Source organism: Tursiops truncatus, chromosome 20 (genome assembly GCF_011762595.2).
Source record: "Tursiops truncatus isolate mTurTru1 chromosome 20, mTurTru1.mat.Y, whole genome shotgun sequence".
In the NCBI taxonomy this organism is placed as follows: domain Eukaryota; kingdom Metazoa; phylum Chordata; class Mammalia; order Artiodactyla; family Delphinidae; genus Tursiops; species Tursiops truncatus.
Genome location: NC_047053.1, coordinates 10,813,281 through 10,820,318, shown reverse-complemented (window position 1 = coordinate 10,820,318; position 7,038 = coordinate 10,813,281). Strand labels below are relative to the sequence as shown.

Here is a 7,038-nt window from a genome sequence, read left to right as displayed (position 1 = left end):
AGCCTGTGAGATAGGCAGGCATTATTAACCTCCTCTGTCTTTCATTAATACTGGGGCTCAGAGAGGCCAGGCCATGTCCAAAGTCACACATCAAGTTAGTGGTGGCTAAGGTTCCAATATGGATCTTCTGCTGCCATGTCCACTGCTGCTTCCTCTAGCCATTGAGGGCCTTGGCCTTACAGGGACGGTAGGGAAAGGTGGGTGGCCAAGAGCACATCTACCCCAAGGCCCTGCCTGCTCAGGGATCATTCACAAGAGCCCTTTCTGCTGCCTCCTCTGCGATGGGCTTAGGTCAGTCCTGGAACAGACAGGGCTGGTCTTTGCCCAGAGAAATAAAGCCTTTGGTTGGAGAGAGCAGTATGGAAATGGCTACCTGCTCCCCTGCCAAGATAAAACCGACCCACCCCTCTATCACTACTCCCTACACCGCCGCTGTTGATGTGTCTGCCCCACCAGTGAGGGCTCCCAAGGACTTGCACTCCCTGCTGGGTCCAGTGCTAGCCCTATGGCTAATCCACAGCACACCACCACAAGTGTGATTGGTAAATAAATGATTGATCAGTGTTGTCAATCAGATGTATGCCTGGTGGTAGTGAGCAAGGTCAGTGAAGGTCATCCAACGTGGGCAATGAAGGATGAGTAGGACTGGCCAGGCTGATGGGGGAGGATGTGGTGGGGTGGGTGGAAGGGTGGGGGGATTCCATCTGGTTGAGGAATGACAAGAAAGCTGGGCAGGGGTTCAGGAGAACAGATCCCAAGGTTGAGGAGGCTGACCAAAGGCTGTTTCTAAACAGCATCTCTTGAAGTTGGCTGGAGCTGCACTAACATTTATGGCCAGTGCAGATCAGGATTGCTTTCGGCTGCAAGTAGGAGAAAACCTAGCTAACAGCGGCTTAAATCATAAGGGCATTTAATATCTATTTAACAAGAAGTCTGGAGGTAGACGGTTGCTGGCACTGGTCCAGCAGCTATCTCGGGCCACCAAAGACTTGGGATTGATCACCCACTTTGCTATCTTAAGGGTGCTATGCCTTTGCTGTCATGCTTGACCCTCATTATACACATCTGCATTAAAGGCAGGAAGGAAGGTGTGCGAGATGGGGGCATGATGGCGCCTCCTGCATCTTTCCCTTTCATTAGAAAAGCAAAAGCTCTCTCAGAAGGCCCTACAATCTTCCCTTTATGTCTCGTTGGCCAGAACTAGATCATATGCCCACCCTTAGGCCAATCACTGACAAAGGGGAATTGGAATACCATGAGACCAACTAGGACTCATTTCTTGGGCTTGGGAAATTGGCCTATGTTTCCTGAAATCAAGAGGTTTTCACCTACTACAAAATATGGCTTCCGGCAGGGGAAGAAAAGGGGGAGCGGCTGGGTAGGTGATGAACCAGGGTCTGCTATTATGACCCCTTCAGAGGGCTGCCCTCACTCCAGGCTACTTGAGTGGCTCCCTTTCCATGGAATTCAGTAGAAACACATTCCTAGGTAGGAAGAGAGTATGTGTTTGGTCAAGGGCTTCACCTCTGCCTCCACTTCCAGGAGAACCACTGGATTGGGAGGCTAGAGTCTGAGTCATGGACCAAGCTCAGTCCTGACATTGGATACTGAACAAGTCAGTACACTCTCTGGGCCTCAGTTTCCATTAGGAAGGGGCCGGACTAGAGCATCTGTAAGGGCTCTAGAGTCATGAACACCCTTACCCCACTGACCCTTCATCTGCTTGGGCCAGATGCAGCCCCTGCCACATCCCCATGATGTCTTGGTTTAAAGTCTATTACATGGCCCACTCCCTGCTCCCATCTGGGTCTTAGCCATTTGCTGAAAGCCCTCTGAGACCTTTTCCCCACTGATATTTTTGCCTCTTATATTTTGTAAAGAGGTTCTACCCAAGACCCTTGATTTCCTTCTTCTTTGCATACATCAAACATTTGGGCCCAAGGTTAGCTGAACACATAATCCTGACCAGGATTGCTCTCTGAACTGTTTTGCCAGGGACTTATGACTCCACAAGGATCCCATGCATTCCAGGGTTCCTTATCCTTTGATCTGGAATTGGGATCCTTCCCTGTCCCTCTGAGCTGAGGACTTCCTTAGGGAAAGACCTGGACTGCCTCCTCTGGCAAAGCCAGTGAGCAGGGCATCTCCCTGGGACAGGAAAAGTCTTCCTTCCTCCCCACCATCCCTTACACACAAGAATAATGGATAATGAAACTTTTGCTCTGGACTTCAAGCAGGGAGTCAGCTCAATAGCACAGAGTCCAATTCTCAAAATGAATACGGACATTCCCTGGTAGGACCCTTGATGGCATGTTCTTGTTTGTGGAAATAAAGACCAAATGCTGGACTGTCTGGTTAAAAATTACACCTGGAAGTCCTATTCTTAGCTCAGAACTCCTTTTTCTGGGGTACTCTCTCCCCTGGTCCCACATCCTCTTAAAAGCCTTGTCTTCCAACCCACCAAAGAAGCTTCTTTTCACATTAAAAAAAATTCCATCATGATAAATCTTCCACATCATGGGATGGCTTTTGACATTCTCCGACAGAAAGCTTATCATTTCCTGCCCAAATCCTTGTGCTCCGATAGATATTCAGTTTACTTCCTGTGGTGTCCTGAGCCAGGATTCAGGTTCTCACTTCCCTGCCCCAGAAACGCCTTCCAGGCGCTTCCCCTGATATGCTCGTGCAAATGCCCACTTCTACTCTCAGAGACATAGGCCCACCCCACTGCTGGCAGTGTTAGAGTAGCATTTATGTCCCTGCTTCCAGCTATCAAGGGTAGAGAAATATGACAATTCAACCTCAGAACACCCTGTTATCCAATCAAGAAATTTTAATTAGTTTTTATATCTAAAAAGTTACCATGAACACAGTGAAAAAATTCCAACAGTACAAAAAAGTACTGAGACATGTCCCTCCACTTTAGACCTTGAAGCCTCCAGGCCCTTCCAGAAAGGCAACCATTGCCCAACATTTTCTTACATGTCCTTCCAGACATGTTACATATACAGTCAGCCCGCAGGGGTTGGCTCCAGGACCCCTGAGGGTACCAAAGCCTGCAGATGCGCAAGTCCCTTGTATAAAATGGCCTAGTACAGTTGGCACCCCCGTATCTGTGATCCTGCATGGTGGTTGGCTGAATATGCAGATGCAGAACTCGAGGATACAGAGGGCCAACTGTATACAAGCTTATGTAATAGGTATGTGTCCTCTTTATTACATCTGGGAGCATACGATACACATTTTCTGTCCTTGTTTCCACCCCTCCCCCTTAATTTATTTGGAGATCATTCCATTTCAGGACATATTAAATTTGACTTTATTTCTCCATTCAATAGTTAATTTTGTTTTTATTTTTTCATTTTTTATTTTTGGCTGCTCTGCAGCTTGTGGGATCCTAGTTCCCCGACCAGGGATTGAACCCAGGGCCCGGAAGGGAGAGCACCAAGTTCTAACCACTGGACCATCAGGGAATTCCCAATTTTGTTTATAAACTGAGGTAAAATTAAATTCAGTGAATTGCACAGATCTTAAGTGTACAATTCAGTGATTTAGACAACTGTATAAAAGGTGTAAGCAACACCTCATTTCCATCTCCTTAACCCCTGACGGTTCTCTTGCCCCTTCCAGGAATCTGCACCTTCTTGAGGCAACCACTGTACTGATTTCTGTCAGCATGGGTTGGTTTTGCCTGTTGAAATTCATGTAAATGGAATCATACAGTACCTACTCTTGTGTCTGATTTATTTTGTGCAACAAAATGCTTTAGAAATTCATTCCTGTTGTGTGTATCCATTCATTCTTTTTATTGTTGTTGCTAAGTAGTGTTCCATTGTATGAATATGCCACGGTTTGTTTATTCTCCTTTGATGGACGTTAGGTTTGCTCCAGTTGAGGGCTATCTGAATAAAGCTGTTATAAAATTCTCTGCATAAGTCTTTTTGTGGACATGTGTTTTCACTTCTCTTGGCCGTGTGCCTAGGAGTAAGCCTCAGTCTTTTTAAAAGCTGCATAGTATTCTATTGTAAGTGTATACCGTATAACAAACAAGACCCCTGTTGATGGGCATTTGGGTCATTTCCAATCTTTTGCTAGGACTGTAATAAACATGTCTGTACTTAAATCTTTGTAAACATACCTGAGTAGAATACTTGCCTAGAATGGCATGCTGGATGAAAACATATATGTATTTAAATCTGGGACAGAGGGGAATTCCCTGGCAGTCCAGTGATTAAGGTTCTGCACTTTCACTGCTGAGGGCCCGGGTTCCACCCCTGGTTGGGGAGCTAAGATCCCACAAGCTGTGTGGCACCTCGGCCCCCCCACCCCCCCAAAAATATCTGGGACAGATATTGCCAACTTGCTTTCCAAAAAGGCTATGCCAATATATATTCTCAAGAACTGTGCATGAGGAATCCCTGGTGGTGCAGTGGTTAAGAATCCGCCTGCCAATGCAGGGGTTCGAGCCCTGGTCCAGGAAGATCCCACATGCTGTGGAGCAACTAAGCCCGTGCACTGCAACTACTGAGCCTGCGCTCCAGAGCCCGTGAGCCACAACTACTGAGCCCGTGTGCCACAACTACTGAAGCCCGTGCGCCTAGAGCCTGTGCTCCACAACAAGAGAAGCCACCACAATAAGAAGCCCACGCACTGCAATGAAGAGCAGCCCCCAGTCGCCGCAACTAGAGAAAGCCAGCAACGAAGACCCAATGCAGCCAAAAAAAAAAAAAAAAAAAAAGAAATGTGCATGTGGCCATATTCTCACATATCCTGAATAACTCTGTATATAATCAAATTTCTCAATCATTGCTACTCTGATAGTTGCAAAATGCTATCTCATGATTTTCATTCTCATTTCTTTAAACTGCAAGTAACATTTATAATTTTTTCACATATTTATAATCCATTTGTGTATCCTTACTGGGGGGGTAAACTCCTTTTTTCCTATTTTTAAGAGTTTTTTAAAAAGGCCTTTTCTTATTCACTTATAAGAACTCTTTATATATTAAGGAAATTAGTCATTTGTCGTAAGAATATTTATAGTGTATGCTAAAATATGGTAAAACTCTGTTTATTCTTCTTTTTAATCCTCCCCACCTCCTGCCCCCAGCTATTATCACATATTTTTCCATAAGAATTTCTGAATCAGCTTCTCTAGTTCCAAAAAAAAACCTGGTTGGCAGTTTACCTCTCTGACTATCTCTTTGCTACTCTGCCTCACTCTCCAGGGTTTCCTGACCTCAGCACAACTGGCATTTCAGACCAAATAAATCTTTGTTGTAGGAAGCTGTCTATGCACTGCAGGATGTTCAGCAGCATCCCGGCATCCATTCACCAAAGACCAGCAGCAACCCCGCACTTCCCACCCCCCCGTTGTGACAATGAAAAATGTCTCCAGGCATCCCCAAATGTCTAAGAACCACTGACTCACTCTGATCTAACTACACAGGCCTCTTTGCTGCTCCTAGAGCACACCAAGTACACTCCTGCCCCATCACCTCCTTTAAATCTCTGCTCAAATGTTACTACTAGTCAGCCTGTTTTAACTTATAACTCCCCACCCACCCCACACTCTCTATAATGTCTTTGATTTTTCTCTATTGCATTTTTCATCTAGCATACTATATAATTTACTTCTTTACTTCTTTATCTTGTTTGTCTATCTCTCTCCTATCTTTAAGACTGTAAGCCCCATGAAGGCAGGGATTTTTGCCTGTTTCGTTCAATCCTGTATTCCCTGTGCCTAGAACACACCTGGAACACAGTAATGGCTCAATACACATTATGAATCTAAATGAATCAGAACAGGTTTATAGATTAGGTTAGATGAGAAATGACATCTTTATAATATTGATCCATGCTACACAACAAAATGTCATTTTTTCATATATTAAACTTTTATGTCCTCCTGTAAAGTTTTCAAGTTTCTTACAAATAAGATATATTAAATGTTTTTTGCAGTAAACATTTGCCCAGCCTGTTTTTCCCCATTTGTGGACTTGGGAAGCCAAAATACCTGACTCAAAAGGGGTGAGGACAGGCTGCCAGCTGCTTCCCTGGCCAGTGACCCTTGGGCCTGGCGTCATGTCTAGAAGCCCTTGCTGTCTCTCTTGCCCATCACCCAGCCCAGAGTGCTTCCTCCTGGCAGGGCCTCCACTGCGGCTGATGGCACTCCCTAGGTATCCATCTCTTGTCCACCTCCCTGAGGGGCGCCAGCTAAGGGATATTGAAGTGATATCGCTCAAGACAATCCCACTGTGTGGGGACTCCCCAGAGACCCAAGGGCTCACCTCTGAGCTCTCGTGTGGGGCAGGTGACAGACACACTGAGGGTGACTTCACCTTTCCTGGCCAGCTCCCTAGCCTAACAGGAGGGGCCTGTGCTAGGGGACAGATTGTCCAGCAGAGTAGGGGTATTGGAGAAGAGGCCTGTCCTTGACAGGCTCTGAGAGGAGAGAAAGAGGGGGCTTCCTTCCTGTCCTCTGTTTCCCCAGACCCTTCCAGATGGGCCCCTACTCCCCACCTTGCACTGCACTCCCGCCCAGGTCTGAAGTATAGGAGTGGTGGTGAGACCTGAGGCACAGCCGAGCTCTGGACTTCCTCCCTGGGTGTGGTCTCTCACCTGTGAAACAATGACCCTTCTATGGTCTGAGAGCTCTGGGCTGGGCACAGGGTGGGCACTTGGTGAAGGGGCTGCTCTTATTTTATCAGGCATCACTGCCGCTCCTGGGGTCTCCTTTTTGGCAGGGCCTATGAGGATGCTCATCAAGACCACATGAGCCCCAGGTCCACCCCAAGGTCACCCTGACTGTGCCCAAGGTAGCCTCCAGATGGATCTGAAGTTGTGACTCAGTACCACCCAGGGGGAGGAGTGAGACCTTGAGAAGCAGGAAGCTTCAAAACGATTACGGGCCCCCCTCCTTTTGCATAAGTCAACATAAAATAAGATGATGCTTGTGAGGTAAGACCAGAGGCCCTGACTGCTGGTGTACAAAGTGCTGTGTGGTGTCCTGCCTGCCCTGTCCCCAGCCGGGCCTTA

At 46.8% G+C, this 7,038-nt stretch overlaps 1 protein-coding gene across 9 annotated transcripts in view; it reads right to left on the bottom strand.

Moving 5' to 3' along the window:
* The window catches only part of XAF1 (XIAP associated factor 1), a 73,387-nt gene that overhangs the window by 53,461 nt on the left and 12,888 nt on the right, over positions 1–7,038 (bottom strand). The window lies entirely within an intron of this gene.